The sequence below is a fragment of the Apium graveolens genome, chromosome 7, assembly GCF_009905375.1.
Source record: "Apium graveolens cultivar Ventura chromosome 7, ASM990537v1, whole genome shotgun sequence".
NCBI lineage: Eukaryota > Viridiplantae > Streptophyta > Magnoliopsida > Apiales > Apiaceae > Apium > Apium graveolens.
The window spans coordinates 110,175,017-110,192,576 of NC_133653.1; the positions used below are offsets into that span (position 1 = coordinate 110,175,017).

Genomic DNA, 17,560 nt, shown 5'->3' on the forward strand with positions numbered 1-17,560 from the left:
ACGATTCAGCAAGGCATTGGCAACAATTTGATTCTCCAAGGTCTTGATAGAAACCTCTTGGCTCTTGCACATGAGCCTCAACTTCTCCAATTCAGATTTTTCATTAGACTGTTGCAGCTGGAGTTGTTGTCTTGGTGCATACTGTGGTTGCTGAAAACCAGGAGGGTTGTATTGCTTTGCTGCATATTGCTGATAAGGCTGCTGAACCGCATTCTGAGTATTACTCCAGCTGAAATTAGGATGATCGTGATTATTAGGATGATAGATGGCTGAAACAGACTGCTGTGACCTCTGAAAGTTGCTCACGGACTGAGCTGATTCACTAGAAATAGCACAATGCTCCGTCTCATGGGCACCAGTACAAAGCTCACAGACACTAGTGATTTGATTAACTCCATAATTAGCCAAAGAATCCACCTTCATCCTCAAAGCCTTAAGCTGAGCAGCTATAGCAATAGCTGTATCTAACTCCAGAATTCCTGCTACCTTGACCTGAGGTTGTCTCTGAGTAGGATTATGGTATTCATTCGTAACTATCAGTTCAATCAATTTGTAAGCTTCATCATAGCTTTTAGCCCACAAGGCTCCTTCTAATGTTGCATCAAGCATGGTTCTAGGAGTAGCACCCAATCCATTATAGAAGCAGTTAATGATCATCCAACCAGGCATCCCATGATGTGGGCACTTCCTAAGCATCTCCTTATAGCGATCCCAAGCCTCACATAAAGATTCTCTAGATTGCTGAGCAAATTGAGTAAGTGCATTTCTGATTGCAACAGTCTTCTCCATATGAAAGAATTTAGTTAAGAACTTTTGAGCAAGATCCTCCCATTTGGTGATAGACCCTGGTGGTAGAGAATGTAACCAGCACTTAGCTTTATCCTGTAGAGAGAATGGGAAAAGCCTCAACTTCATAGCATCTTCAGAAACTCCGTTGAACTTGAAAGTGTCGCAGATCTTGATGAAATCTCTGATGTGCATGTTAGGGTCTTCTGTCGGAGAACCCCCAAACTGAACTGAGTTCTGTATCATCTGAATCGTGCTTGACTTAATCTCAAAGGTATTAGCCGAGATGGTTGGTCGGACAATGCTAGACTGAATATCATTAATCCTTGGTTAAGAGTAATATATCAAATCCTACAAATTCGCTTCTGGTTCTTCCATTGCAATAAGAGCTTCTTCTTCAACTTTCTCCTCGAAAAGAACTTCTTCAAAAACTTCTTTAGCTACTACAACTTCTTCCTCAGCTTGATCCAGTGTTCTCTTACGAGACTGAGAACACGTATGCATATACGCTCGCTAGAGTATCTGAAACACGACAAGGAAATAAGTAAGTAACAATGTCTGAGTCAATGAACTTTAACAACCACTGATGACAAACACATAAACTAAAAATTAACCCCAAGTCCCCGGCAGCGGCGCCAAAAACTTGTTAGGACGAAAACACGCGCTAATATTCACGCAAGTATACACGATCGCAAGTAATATAGAATTATTTCTAGTTTGTTCCCACAGAGACTGGTTTAGGTTAATTTCAATAAATGCACTTATGCAACAATGGTATGTTTATTATTGAATGCTAAGACGATTAACAAATGGAGAATGTTATAACTACGATTAACTAAGAGATTATACTCAAGAAAATAACTAAAGGATTAAAAAGGATTATTTACTATATGACACAAATATGGGATTCTAGTTTCATTACTACTTCATTCATTAGCCTCTTTGTTCTTAACCTTAGCATGCAATGGTGATGACACTAATTAGATAGCACAAAACTGATAAACGCCAACTTTCGTTGTACGAATACCATACTACCAGACATCCACAAAAGAGATAGAAACTGAATACACACCAACTATATTGAGACACTATATGTCTATAGAATTTGACAACATAACGGTTTAATGCACAAGTTATCTATCTTGATTATATAGGGCAAGTAAGATGGTTAAAATTACCTATAAATTATGCATAATAAATACATGAACCTATGCTAGCATGGCAAGTTCTAAACCCCTAAAATTCACTTTTGCTTCATTAGAGATTAACAAGCTATCTTATAAGTTCGCGATGCTCATAAGACGAATAAGCACAAATACTAGGCTATCATCCACACACTAAGGCATCGAAAGAAATTAACTAAAGAAATCCATAAGTAAATCCTCTAGAACCCCATGATAACGATTAGCTCATAATCAGACTCATCATCAACGTGGGTTCTGATGAAAGCATGGTATAATAAACATAGTCTTTATACTGAATAAATAATAAAACCAAGTACGAAACAAGAGTATAGGTTCACAAATAAGAAAACTAGCATCCAAAGTTACAACTTAAAACAAAGAATCACAAGAATAAACTAGATCCTCTTTGCCTCGGTTGAATTGTGCTATACGGTCTTCTTACGCCTTCTCCTTAAGCTCCGGTACGTCTTGTTATAAAAAATGATCATAAGTTATGTTTATATAGTAGCCCATGCAGATTAGAAGTCCAGCAGATCAAAATCGTATTACAATCAGGATTCTGTGATCCCGACTTGGCACGGCCGCGCGCTTCACCAGCGCGGGCGCGCTGCAAATATGCATCCTGGTGCGGCTGCGCGCTACTACAGCGCGGGCGCGCTGACCTTCTGGAAAATCTTCTTATTCTCTTATTTTCTTGGCTGGATTGAGTTGGCGACCCATAAGCTTTAATTCAAGACACCATCCTAACATCAAATTAGCATAAAAACAATGCCAAATGACCTGAATCCCTGATATAAGCCTGAAATGCAAAAACACTACAAAACACATCAAAAACACAAATAACTTGAGTACAAAACGTCAATTCAAGCCTTTATAGAGCATTCCAAGTGGATATAAATGCTACTTAACAGCTACCATGGAAAGGATTCTAAGATGGGAGAAATTACATGGCCGATTATTTGGCAAAGTTGGCCACCGATGAAGACATCTCCCCTTCACTTAGCCTATATAAGATATTGTTTTCATCTCCCCCCGTGACTCCATTGGTTGGAAATCCTATTGAAGTTTTGGCTCTTTTTTACAAACCTAACTGAATGACCCCCATCTATCTGTACTTACAAGAGGGATCTACTCCCCATGACAAGATATCAGCTCAAACCCTACGATCTAAGGTCGCTCATTACACAATCGTAGATGACACTCTATCTCGTCGATCCTTTTTAGCTCCTCTTCTCAAATGCCTTGATTATACTAAAGAAGATTACTATATGCTAGAAGTACACAAAGTCATATGAGAACATAAGGAAAGGCTACTACTGGCCTACTCTATGAAAAGAATGCTTATCCTACTTCAAAATTTGTGTTAAATGTCAATTTCATGCTTCATTCCCTAAAATACCCTTGTCTTCCCTACATCCATTCTATCCCCCATTCCCTTTGACACTCTGGGAATTGATATTATGAGGCCTTTTTCTCTGGTAAATGGGAACATTTGATTCTTATATGACTGAATGGGTTGAAGCAAAGGTTGTTACTCATATCACTTCTTTTGTATGCCAAATTTTTTTTCCATAAAAGCATTGTCACCCGCTTTAGATTACCCCGGGTGTTAATCACAGACAATGGGAGACAGTTGTTTGAGACTGATTTTGAAGAATACGTGATGGCTTATGATATACAACACCAAAAATCATCAATAGCCTACCCACAGTCAAATGGCCAAGTCGAAGTAGCTAATCGAAGCCTCTTTCAAAGCCTCAAGAAGAATGTAAAAGACCAAAAGACTTTTTGGGTAGAAGAATTACCGAACATACTCTGAACCTACAGAACTGACACCCGTAAACCTACTGGAGAAAACCCTTCTCGACTAACTTATGGCTTTGAAGCCTTCATACCTGTGGAGATCAGAGAACCCTCTTCCGGAGTTTAAAGTTATGATTCCTGACTGAATCAGCAAGGCTTATGGACTAACTTAGATCTCATCAAAGAAAGAAGAGAGAATGCACTTATCCGCATGTCCAATTACAAGAAAAAAACTTCCTTCTACTTTGGTAAAGTTTATCCCCGAGGGTTCCAAATCGGAGATCAAGTCCTTAGGGTTGCCTCTGTCTCAGCCCCCACTAAGAAAAAGAAGTTGGACCCCTTATGGAAAAGACCTTACATCGTGACTCAAGCCAACACACCTGGTACCTACCACCTTGCCCAACTATCAGGAGAACCTCTCCCAAACACATGGCATGTGACTCACCTCATACGTTTGTATCAGTAAGTGACCCTTTCGTCTTTAAAGTATCTTTTTGGAGTTTGTAATTAGAAGCAGATATATCTATGTAAGCCTGTAACTTCTTTTTTATGCCAATCTATGTATTGATACCTCTTCTGAAAAGCCATCAGTTATCACTACACCATATCTGGCATGTAGCAACATTTTTTTGGTGTTACAAACAAAACTGTTACCATAAATCACTAAAATTTGATCTGAGATAACAGTTTTTATTTGTGTTACATTAGAGGATACTAGATGTTATCATAGATATGATGAAATTACTATTATAACACAAGAATTATTGTTAACATTGATTTAACAACTAGTGTTACAATAGCACTTAATATGTACGCGGGATTATAGTTGGGGGCAATCAAAATTTCACCAAATTTTGGACGGTCCAAATGAGCTAATTTGACCCGATCCTTTTTTACACTCGGACAAATAAAATAAACACTCTTACACTCTATATACTCTCTGCACTCAAAGGTGATGAAAAGGACTCAGTCGGGTCAGAGCTTGAAGATTAGGTAACTAAATTAGGCTTGGAGATTAGGGTTCTAAACACTCATTCGTGTTAGAGCTTGGATATCAAGGTTTAGTAATTAGGCTTCTCAGTCGGGTCCGATCTTGGAGAAATTTGGGTTTATAGAAATTGGGGATGTCTTCTTGTCCTGTTTGTATGATATTACCCGAGGCTTTGCCTGTTTTGAATGCCAAGGTTATAAAGTATGTGGTTAAGCTCAGGCTTGCACTTAATTGTGAGTTGTCATTTAAGTGCATATTTATTTATACAGTGACTACTGAATGATGGGTAGTGAGCATGTTGTGTTCTTGGTTAAGCTTGGAAGATACGATTATGTCATTGATTTAGGGTATAGAATGGAAATATATTTGTTTTGTACATGTATTTTCCTAAGTTGTGCTTTAGGTGCCATTAGCTGCTATGAGAAAGTATGCTTCCGTGAATTTCCTATGAATTGTGTATTTATTATTATAATTATGCAGGTTGATTTAAATAGAGCATGTGTTCCTTTGCTTGAGATCGTTTCTGAACCTGACATGAGAACTGGAATAAAAGTTGCAGAGTATGGAGCAGAATTGCAAAGGATGGCTCTTTTCTTCTTCTTATTTTATTCTCTGATTTATTATTTTCTTTATGTTCGGGTATGTTGCTTTAGTGATGAATCATTTGCAAGTAAGCGATAAGTTGCTCCCCTTGTTATTCTTTGGATTTAGTTTCCAATCAATTTAGGGAAGAGTAGTCAAACCTTAGTTTTGTTCTTTTGTTTTTTTAATTCATATGTGATGTTCTTGTGTATAATTTTTGAGCAATTGGGTTACATTTCATTTGTTTAGGGGAGACAAAAGTGTATCTGTAAAATTTTGTGTTATGCAGAGGAGACAGCGATGTAATTATTCCGAGATTTGTATTAGAATTATTTTGTCAAGATTTAAATACACCCTCCTGGTAGTAAGGCTAGAGCAATAGTCATGGCTGCTACTTCCAGTGCTGCATTCTTTTCGGTTTCTCCGATATCTGATGCCTCTAGTGTCAAGCCTGACAGAAATGTTGGAGGTCTTCCTACAAGTGCATATGCACGAGGAATCATGTCGAAATTTGTTTCTTCTAGAACTTTGTAGGTAAAGGCCAATGCATAAGCTCTGACCAAGGTGAATGGTACTAGAGTTGGTGTGATGGAAGGCCATAAGAGCGATGATCAGATATCTTGTTCACCGCCACCAAGAACATTTATTAATAATTGCCTGATTGGAGTGTATGAATGTATATACGCACACACAAAATAACATTTAGTTGAGCTGATAATCTTATATTCTCTGTAGGTTGATGTTATATTTTGCAGCTTAGCCGATATGCCCTTTTTACTTCACTAGTTCATCTATTATGTGTATCAGTGTATGTATTTTCTATATGTGTGTGGATGTACTAACCAATTAGTAGTAACGAGTGATGTTCCAATACAATGCTAATGTATGTGTAGTTTACTGAATTTTATTTCCATTAGTAGAGCTACTACCTATGCTTATTTTATTTATGTGTTTGTGTATTGTGTTATTATTGCAGTCATGAGGGATTGGCAATGTGTTAATGAATGTCGATTAGGGTTTCATTTGAGTTGGTTGGAAAATGGCCAAATAGAGGGAGTGGCTCTGATTAGTGGCCTCCGAGGAGGCTTATGCACACCTAAACAACTAGGAATTTGGGGGAATCTGTATTCGATAGTGAGGTTGTGCCTTCGTATTTGGTTGAAATTGCTCAAATTCTTCGCGTGACCAATGAAATTGAACCAAGCAATCCTAGAATTGCCTATCTTTGTAAGGTTCCATATCGTCAGTATATTCTTTGCTTGTATATTGTTTGTGGTATTTATGTTGTGCTTTTATCATCGTGTCATGATCTCATTATCATAAATGTTCTCCTAAAATTTGTGTGGTGAATTTTTATGATTTCTAGAGTTCAAATGTGCATCACTAGGTTCCCTTCTGAATAGGAATACTTAAATTTCCATAATATGTACTATCATCCCCTCAATAACCAATTTTGTTTTAATTTAAGGTTGAGTAGATGTCGTGAGAAAAGTTAAATACCTCTGTACTTAGAGCTATATCTTTTTTGTAGGTTGGACATCATAGATGAGATATTGAGATTTACTGTTGAAATTAGGTTGTTAATATCCTATATTTTCTAATAGGCTAGTCCTCACAAATCCAACCGGGAAAATATTGTTAGAAAATTAGGATTTTAGAGCTTAATTTAATTATGTTCTTGATGTTAATCCTAAAATCTAATGATTGGAAATTGTTCAATGATAGTTGAACTTAAATTTTCATGTATGGTTTTAAGAATTTTCTTAATGAAATCCATATGAAATGAGAGTTGAAAGTAGCTTGGAAAAGCTTGGAAAATTTGAGAATGTTTGTCCCACATTGAAATAAATAAAGGGGGTTGTGTGCTTTATATGGTATTACCCACATGAGTAGTATACAACTACTAAGTGTGTGATGGTCCATTGTATTGTTGTGTGCTTCACGCGCGCGCGCACACACACGCGCGCGCCCGCCCCGCCACGCACCGCACTGGACCGGACCGGACCGGGTCGGGTCGAAGGGCGATTTGGGCGAATGTCTCGGCGTCTCGCGTACGCGAGGCGACCTGGGCGAGGATTTTATTTATTTGAGAATTATTTTAATTCGAATTTATTTATCGGTGATTGGATTATTGGGCTGGGTTCTGAAATAGGCTAAGTAGTCTAAATATATTAAACCTGCAAATAATCTGATCTGTAACAAGTTCTGATATTAGAATCAGAACTTAAGAACTGATGAATAAAATCAGAACTTAACAAGTTCTGATATCAGAATCAGAACTTAAGTACTGATGAGTCGAATCAGAACTTAAGTACTGATGAGTTAAATCAGAACTTAACTTAAGTTCTGATAATAATGTGGGTGTTAATGTGAAAAGCTGTTACAAATAATTTAAATTCAAAAGCTGATCAGTTTTTATTTTTTCATTAATGAATTCAAAATCTGATCAGTTTTTATTTTTATTAATGAAGCAGTTTAATTCAGACATTAAGTGTGTTGACAGTTTCATTTTTCCTCTCCTATAAATAGAGGCTAAACTGAATGAATAAAAATATATACAACACACTACATTCTCATCTCTTCTCTTCAACCTCTCTGCATTTCTCTCCCACAAGAACTGAAGTGCTGATATTTTTCCGGCGACTGAGGTGCTGGTCGAAGTGGAGGTTTTGTTGCTGCTGTTAACATAAACTCCGAGCTGTTTTATCCTGGTGGAGATATTGCGCACATCCCAAACGCAGCAGGTAGGGGGCAATAATCTCTTCAAGAGCAGCCAGGACTTCGAGCAAGGCCTGGTGACTCAGCTGTAATCATTTTCTTGGCGTTTTGTATCTGTAAACCTTTATTTCAGTCACTGTTGAAAGCTATGGTTTCGGGTACATCTTTCTTTCTCTCTACGTTATTTCAGTTACTGATTTTGTTTACCTGCATGTTTTGTTTTGTTAACTGTGGTCTTGGCCTAAACTTGTTAAATTCTTTATACACTTGCCTCTATGTTGCTATACTTGTTAGTGAGTTTTACAACATTCTTGAAGAGATTATTAGTTATTTAGAATTTAGCATAATGGTTAACGAAAGTGAGGTTATCGTTGGTGGTGGTAGCAGTTCGGGTGTAACTGCTGGGGCCATTGATTGGACCACCTATAGTTTCCCACAGGCTGTTGAACTAACCGGTTTACCGGAGAAATTCAACGGTGGCATTGGCTTTTCTCGCTGGCAGAAAAGGATGAAGTTGTGGTTGACTATAAAGGGTCTGTGGCCGGTTGTGGAATATGAGAAACCAGTAGTGGATCAAGAGAAGGCTGACACAGTTAAGGCTTTTGCGAAGTGGGCTGAGAAGGATGGAGTGGCTAGAGCGGCCATTCTTGCGGCACTAACAAACACTTTGTTTGATGTCTATTCTTCTGATGCCTACTCTGCAAAACTCTTATGGGAGAAGCTGGACCAGACACATAATACTGACTCACAAGGTCTAGAAAAGTATTCTGTGGCAAGGTTCCTCGAGTTCAAGCTGGTGGACAATAAGTCCATGACTGAGCAGGTGCATGAGTTCGAGATGATAGTGCATGCTTTGAAGGAGTCTGGAATGAATCTCCCGGAGAAGTTCAAGGTGATGAGTGTGATTGAAAAACTCCCGAAGTCTTGGGAAGAGTTCTCTCTCTCCCTGAAAAGACAGAAAGGAGAGATCACCTGGACCAACCTTATGCTGGACATCTCGGTACAAGAACAACACAAGTCCAAACAGGGACATGTGATGCCAACTGAACACGGTACCTCGAAGGTAAACATAGCAACTGTAGGACAAAAGAGGAAGGCTTTTGCTAAGAAAGCTAATAGTAATAAACCTAAGAGTGACAAGGACAAGGCCAAGAAACCCAAGGCAAACAAACCATGCTGGTCTTGTGGGCAGGTTGGGCACTGGAGTAAGGACTGCCCTACGAAGAAAGCGAAGAAAACCGAGGTAGCACAAGCAAATGTTGTGCTTGGAACCGCAAGTGGGCCTGTAGTGAACATGGTTGTTGGTGAGGCTATGGCTTCTGAAACCAACGTTGACCGGTATGTATCCTACAACCCTGTGATATTTTCTACCTATCTGTCAAATGAATGGTTGATAGATACTGGAGCTAATGTACATATTTGTGCTGATATTAGTTTATTTGTATCTTATCAACAGAGTCATAGCCTGACTGTGAAGATGGGGAATGCTAGTGCTGCTCAAGTACATGGAGTTGGAAACGTGGATCTGAAGTTCCCTTCAGGACGTATTCTATCTCTGACGAGAGTGCATCATGTTCCCGACATGCGTAGAAATATAATAAGTGGAAGCTGTTTAGTTTCTAGTGGTTTTGAAATTTCGTTCAAGTGTAATAAAGTAGTTCTTATTCACACTGGTACATTCTTTGGCAAGGGTTACTTGTCAAATGGTTTATTTGTTATTAATGCTGATCCCGTTTTGGGAAGTTTGAATAATAATGTTATTCCTACTGTTAATTGTATTGAATCCTCAAATATATGGCATGCTAGACTAGGTCATTTAAACTTTGGTGCTCTTAAGAACATGATGAACTTAGAGTTGATTCCAAAATATACCATAGAAAAGAATTCTAAATGTCAAGTATGTGTGTCTGCTAAACAGATAAGGAAACCTTTTCATAACGTTGTTAGGGATTCAGACTTGTTAGATTTAGTACACACTGATATTTGTGAATTTGGTGGTGTGTTGACCAAGGACCAGTTTAGATACTTCATTACTTTTATAGATGATAGTAGTAGATATTGTTATGTTTATTTACTTAGACATAAGGATGAAGCACTTAGTAAATTCATTATATATAAAACTGAAGTAGAAAAACAAACTAGTAAGTTACTTAAAAGGTTGAGATCTGATAGAGGTGGTGAGTATACGAGTAATGCTTTTAATGAATTTTGTGCAAATAATGGTATAGTTCATGAAGTTACTCCACCATACACACCTGAGTCTAATGGGGTTGCTGAGCGAAAGAACAGAACATTTAAAGATATGATTAATAGTATGCTTATTAACTCTGGGTTGCCTAAATATATGTGGGGAGAGGCTCTAAATACGGCTTGCCATATTTTGAATAGAGTCCCTCTGAAACACATGGATAAAACACCCTTGGAGTTATGGAAAGGCAGGATGACTAGTCTTAAGTATCTTCGTGTGTGGGGGTGCCTTGCTAAGGTGCTTGTTCCTGAACACAAGAGAAAGAAACTAGGTCCAAAGACTGTTGACTGTATCTTTCTGGGCTATCTTGAAACCACTACAGCTATGAGATTTTTAGTGTTAAAATCTGACATAGATGGTATAGTGGCAAACACGATAGTTGAATTTCGAGATGCGACATTCTTTGAGGATGTCTACCCTATGAAGACTGGAATACCTGAAACGACTTCTGAGGAAGATCCTACTCACACATCAAGTTCTATTCCTGATCATGTGGAAAAGATGACAAATGTGGGGGCGGAACCTAGTAGTAGCTCTATTCCTAAGGAATTAGAGGAACCAAGGAGAAGTAAGCGTGCAAAAATAGTCAAGGATTTTGGAGGTGATTTCATCACTTACAATATCGAGGACGAACCTTTAACTTTCCGGCAAGCTATGGATTCTTCTGAGTCAAGGCACTGGAAGGGCGCTGTCAAGAGTGAAATTGACTCTATTGTTTCCAATGGAACATGGGAGTTGGTTGATCTCCCTCCTGGGTGTTCTACTATTGGGTGCAAATGGGTCTTTAAAAGGAAGTTGAACCCTGACAGCTCAATAGATAAGTACAAAGCTAGACTGGTAGCTAAGGATTTTAAGCAAAAGGAAGGAATTGATTATTTTGATACATACTCTCCGGTTGCAAGAATGGTAACAATCCGAATGCTTATAGCATTGGCTTCAGTCCATGGTCTTATCGTCCATCAGATGGATGTAAAGACGGCTTTTCTTCATGGTGAACTTGAGGAAAAGATTTATATGGATCAGCCTGATGGATTTGTTGAATCAGGCAATGAAAGGAAAGTATGTAAGTTGATCAAGTCCATCTATGGCTTGAAACAAGCTCCCAGAGATTGGCATAAAAAGTTTGATGAAACTATATTGCCTTTCAGTTATAAGATTAATGAAAGTGATAAGTGTGTCTACACTAAAGTTAAAGGTAATGAGTGTGTTATCTTGTGCCTATATGTGGATGATATTTTATTGTTTGGAACCAATATTGAGATTATTAACGAGACTAAAGAATTCTTGAAAAGGCATTTTGAAATGAAGGATATGGGTGAGGCTTCTTGGAATCAAATTGATTCAGTCCACTGAAGGAATAACCTTGACTCAATCTCATTATATAGAGAAATCTATACTTGAGAAATATGGTTATTCACAGTGTAGAATCGCTAGTACACTTTATGATTCGAAAGTTGCCCTTGTCAAGAATACTTCAGGAGTGCCTGTGTCTCAGTTAAGGTATTCTCAGATTATTGGGAGCTTGCAGTATCTTGCTAACTGTACTAGACCAGATATTTCATATTCTGTGTCTAAATTGGCGAGATATACAAGCTGTCCAAACAGAACTCATTGGGATGCTCTTGATAGAGTACTTAGATATTTAAAAGGCACAATGTACCTTAGTTTACACTACAGGAGATTTCCTAGTGTGCTTGAAGGGTACAGTGATGCAAGTTGGATAGCTAAGAAGTCTGGTTCCAATGGAGTGACTGGATACGTGTTCACCTTGGCTGGTGGAGCAATATCCTGGAAGTCAAGCAGACAGACTATTGTTACTCGGTCTACTTTTGAGGCTGAGTTGTGTGCACTTGATGCCACAGGGACGGAGGCTGAATGGTTACACGGACTTATGTCTGCAATACCTGTAGTAAGCAGACCGCTCCCTGCTATTGCTATTCACTGTGATAGTCGAACAACTATCGACAAGATTAGCAATAAAAAGCATAATGCTAAAACTAAGAGACACATCCAAGTTAGACTCAAGTCTATAAGGGGTTTAGTGACTGATAGGATCATAGCTATAGAGTTCATAGGAACTCAGAATAATATAGCTGATCCTCTTACTAAAGGACTGGAACCTGCAGTGGTCCTTAAGTCAAGGTTGGGGATGGGATTGTCAACCCATCATAATTCATCAACAGTGGGAACCCAATACACATGAGAGGAGATCCCTCGAAGTGTATTCAATGGGTAATAACAAGCTGTAAGGATGAGTTGGTAGTACCTTTGCTACATAGATGATACTATAGTATCTGAGTCTATCCCCTGTAAACCTAGAAGGTACTGACACTGCCAGAAAAGCAAGAGTGTTAAAACTCTGAATGAGATCAAGTCATTTGACGAGATAGAGGCAGTATATCTCTGGAGATGCCCAGCTAAGCGAATGTAATTGTGTGGTCGCAATTAGAGGATAGGGTTAATCCTTGAAGCATTCGACGAACAGGATCGAGACATGACCATTAATGTCTCATAGCCGTAGATTGGCACCATAACCTTTGACTTGTCGTCGTCTATGGAATATGGTTATACTAAACGGATTAAGATTCAAGGTGAAACATTCCATCTGAGTCCGATAGCCATTGAAGTTGAGGAATTAGGAGGGTTCAAACCCGGAAGGGTACCGACTCTGAAAAACAAGTCATGATGGGAAATTGATCACATTTCTGTATGGATTTGTGGGGGATTGTTAGAAAATTAGGATTTTAGAGCTTAATTTAATTATGTTCTTGATGTTAATCCTAAAATCTAATGATTGGAAATTGTTCAATGATAGTTGAACTTAAATTTTCATGTATGGTTTTAAGAATTTTCTTAATGAAATCCATATGAAATGAGAGTTGAAAGTAGCTTGGAAAAGCTTGGAAAATTTGAGAATGTTTGTCCCATATTGAAATAAATAAAGGGGGTTGTGTGCTTTATATGGTATTACCCACATGAGTAGTATACAACTACTAAGGTGTGTGATGGTCCATTGTGTTGTTGTGTGCTTCAAGCGCACACACACACACACACGCGCGCGCGCGCGCGCCCCGCCACGCACCGCACCGGACCGGACCGGACCGGACCGGGTCGGGTCGAAGGGCGATTTGGGCGAATGTCTCGGCGTCTCGCGTACGCGAGGCGACCTGGGCGAGGATTTTATTAATTTCAGAATTATTTTAATTCGAATTTATTTATCGGTGATTGGATTATTGGGCTGGGTTCTGAAATAGGCTAAGTAGTGTAAATATATTGAACCTGCAAATAATCTGATCTGTAACAAGTTCTGATATTAGAATCAGAACTTAAGAACTGATGAATAAAATCAGAACTTAACAAGTTCTGATATCAGAATCAGAACTTAAGTACTGATGAGTCGAATCAGAACTTAAGTACTGATGAGTTAAATCAGAACTTAACTTAAGTTCTGATAATAATGTGGGTGTTAATGTGAAAAGCTGTTACAAATAATTTAAATTCAAAAGCTGATCAGTTTTTATTTTTTCATTAATGAATTCAAAATCTGATCAGTTTTTATTTTTTATTAATAAAGCAGTTTAATTCAGACATTAAGTGTGTTGACAGTTTCATTTTTCCTCTCCTATAAATAGAGGCTAAACTGAATGAATAAAAATATATACAACACACTACATTCTCATCTCTTCTCTTCAACCTCTCTGCATTTCTCTCCCACAAGAACTGAAGTGCTGATATTTTTCCGGCGACTGAGGTGCTGGTCGAAGTGGAGGTTTTGTTGCTGCTGTTAACATAAGCTCCGAGCTGTTTTATCCTGGTGGAGATATTGCGCACATCCCAAACGCAGCAGGTAGGGGGCAATAATCTCTTCAAGAGCAGCCAGGACTTCGAGCAAGGCCTGGTGACTCAGCTGTAATCATTTTCTTGGCGTTTTGTATCTGTAAACCTTTATTTCAGTCACTGTTGAAAGCTATGGTTTCGGGTACATCTTTCTTTCTCTCTACGTTATTTCAGTTACTGATTTTGTTTACCTGCATGTTTTGTTTTGTTAACTGTGGTCTTGGCCTAAACTTGTTAAATTCTTTATACACTTGCCTCTATGTTGCTATACTTGTTAGTGAGATTCTCCACAAATATAGAACAGCGTTTTACTTGAGTTAAACAGTGGTAAGATGCATACTTGATTATACTAATGCTAAGTCCAAATTATAGTAGTAGGTGTTATTGACAAACAATAACTTATAATTTATGTCCGACTTTAAGAAGAATTTAGAATGGAGGTACTTTTTTTGAGTTGCAATCTTACTTGACAAAAACTACTCTAGTTTTTTTAACTTGTAAGTTATATAGTACTGAGTAAGTTTTGACATGTTCCTTTTTTCGGTGGAAACAAACATTTTCACTTGTTCAAGTCAAAATTTTAGTCCACTATAGTGAAAATCTCAAGCCAATTATCTATATTTATGGTCTGCTGGATTCGATTAACCAACAAATTTGGAGTGCATGTCAATTTTATGCTTTTGAAAATGGGGTGTACTAGACCAGTGTCTACATTACAAATTCATAATACCGACAAGAATGTATGTTGATTATCTTGTGGTAAACATGTGACTTATATCATTCCATTTGCCCTAGGATCTATATTTTCTTTCTTTTGATTATAAAACAGGACAATGTGAAATTAGCCCCGCTTGTCTATTTGCCTGCTTATCATTGCTGAATCAAATTAGGCCTCAATAAAACTTTGATGAATTCGTTCAATATTTGTGTATATAGGTCTCTCGCTAGGGATTCTCCATGTTTTAATTTGTATACCGCAAGTAAGTTTTTGTTCATTAGCATTCAACTCTTAATCATTTACATGAAATTTAGAGCTCTATGTTTCCTGTTGAGAATTCGCATCAAACAACGATGAACATGTTAAAAACGCCATCCATATTCTAGTTCCGTTCATTAGTGGACCGATAGATGCAGCATTTGGAGACGGAAACTTGCCAATGTCCGTGATCAGACTTGTTCCCGCATCAATAAGCAACATTTTGGCAGTAATGTCGATTCCAAAGGCTATGTATAATACTCCCATTAATTTAACATTAACATTTGCATTCCCAATTCTCATAAAAATATACACAGAAGCTATAGATGTATGTGTCCTGATGATGGACAATTTTAATTAATACTATACGGATAAATTTTTGTGACAAAGCATTTGTGGCTTTTAGATAAATTTAGAACTTTGTTTAATTTGGTTGAATTGAAACTTTGTATTTGTTGAATTTGAACATTGGTTGTTAGATATGTATTTAAGTTTTTAATTTTACAAGTAGATTTGGATTATTACATTTGTAATGTAACCTATATATATATTTTATGTTGGTAGAAATGGGAAAAAGTGTTACATTAAGAGTGTTAAAATATGGTACAATAAAATAAAAAGATGTTACTAAAAACCTGAAATATTTTGTCATACAATATTACAATAGTAAATATGATGTTACAAAAGAGTTTATTATAACATATTTTTTGGTGTTACTAGACCCTTAAAACTATTGTTACACATGCATGGTGTTACAATAGATACGGGAAACAATAGATACGGGAAGTGTAACTATAAGTTCTTTGTTGTAATACTTTTACCGGTGTTATCAAAGTTTCAAAAAGTATTACCTTATATCCCTATTGTAGTAGGGGAAAATCTAACACCCATAAATTTTGAAAAAGTGTAACCATAACCCGATTTTTTATTTTAGGTAACAATTTTTTTGTCATTTTAACACTTTTTCTTGGTGTTGCTAGAGCCTAGATATGGTGTAGATATGGTGTAGTGTATGATTGGGGCTTAACCCCTCTTTATAACCATTTGTTACTAAACCAATATATGCAACCTAATGCCTACATCACAAATTATTCGCTCAAATAACTGTTTATTACTAAGACAATGTATGTAGCCTAATGCATGCGACACAAATAATTTGATTAAACAAGTATTTTTTACAAAGCTGATATACACAGCCTAATGCCTGTGGCCCAAATAATTTATTTGGATAACTATTTGTTACTAAGCCAATATAATCAATTTAACCCCTGCGGCACAAATAGTTTGACTAAATAGCTGCTAGTCCCTAAACTAATATATGCAGCCTGTCAAGTATCTACGGCACAAGTAGTTCAACTAAAGGAACTAACTCATCACTGAACCAATGGTTTCCTATTGATCAAATAATTTTTCAATTAATTAACCGACTACTATGCTTACGGGCCTAGTTGTCTTACGGTTTGAGGCTTGAATTTTTCTAAATTTGATTGTTCATGTTTCTTTAAATCGTTGTTTCACTAAACTTCCACATCTTATTAACAAAATGCAGGTCACTCGTTAGTTCAAGTTATTTATATTCTTTGATATAACATTGCCATCCCATAAACTTAAAAAGAAAGAGTTCATCCGAATAAAAAATACTATTACAAGCCCATAGGCAAAATCCATTACAGTTACAAATAAAAAGAAAAATTACAGAATTTAAAATGCATCTCCTGCAATAAAACCAAGACGATAGTTTTGTTCCTATACGGACACCAAATCTTCTTTCAGTTCATGCACCCTCAGTTGTAACTTCAGGATCTTGTTCTCCTGATGGCGGATCTTCTCTCTCATCTTCTCCATAGTTGACAACTCCTCCTCGCTGCTCATGACCTTTTTGCCTTTAATCCCTACACAATTTCCTTGCGACAGCATTAGATTTTCAAAACTAAGATCGAGACCTTAGGGAAATTAGAAAGTAAAAGATATAGAGTTCAACAACTCTAAAATGAGCTTGTATTTATAATGAGAATTCCATCCCCCATCTCCTTAAATTCTGCAACATCCACATTTATTACACTACAAATACCCATATAACTTCCACCCCTTGAAATTTCCCTCACAGACTTCTTTTGATCCTTGACTTACCCATTACCGCTAGTATCTCATTAAGTTTAACCGATTTTCAATACCATTAATATTTTTAAAACTCCTTTTACGTCTTAAATTTCTTTACCTCTGATTAAGATAACACTTACGATTTCCTACCATCATTTGTCACTTACAAACTGCCTACAGTTACATAACGCTTATGGCTTTTTACCATTAATATTCATTCCCTAAAGTGAAAGTGCTGAATAAAATAAAAAATACACTAAAATATAAAACTAATTCATTAATGAAAGAGTGCCCAAAATACACCAGTTTTCACATTCAACTGCCCAAAATGCCCA

At 37.3% G+C, this 17,560-nt stretch overlaps 1 long non-coding RNA gene and 1 other non-coding gene across 2 annotated transcripts; both read left to right on the forward strand.

The window, feature by feature from the left end:
- The first annotated feature begins 667 nt into the window (after positions 1-667).
- Positions 668-774, forward strand: LOC141676216 (small nucleolar RNA R71). Its single transcript, XR_012556817.1, has one exon. It is a non-coding gene; the product is annotated as a small nucleolar RNA R71 (small nucleolar RNA).
- Positions 775-4,688: 3,914 nt separating this feature from the next.
- Positions 4,689-15,514, forward strand: LOC141670871 (uncharacterized). Its single transcript, XR_012554801.1, has 2 exons — positions 4,689-6,573; positions 15,086-15,514. It is a non-coding gene; the product is annotated as an uncharacterized LOC141670871 (long non-coding RNA).
- The last annotated feature ends 2,046 nt before the right edge of the window (positions 15,515-17,560 follow it).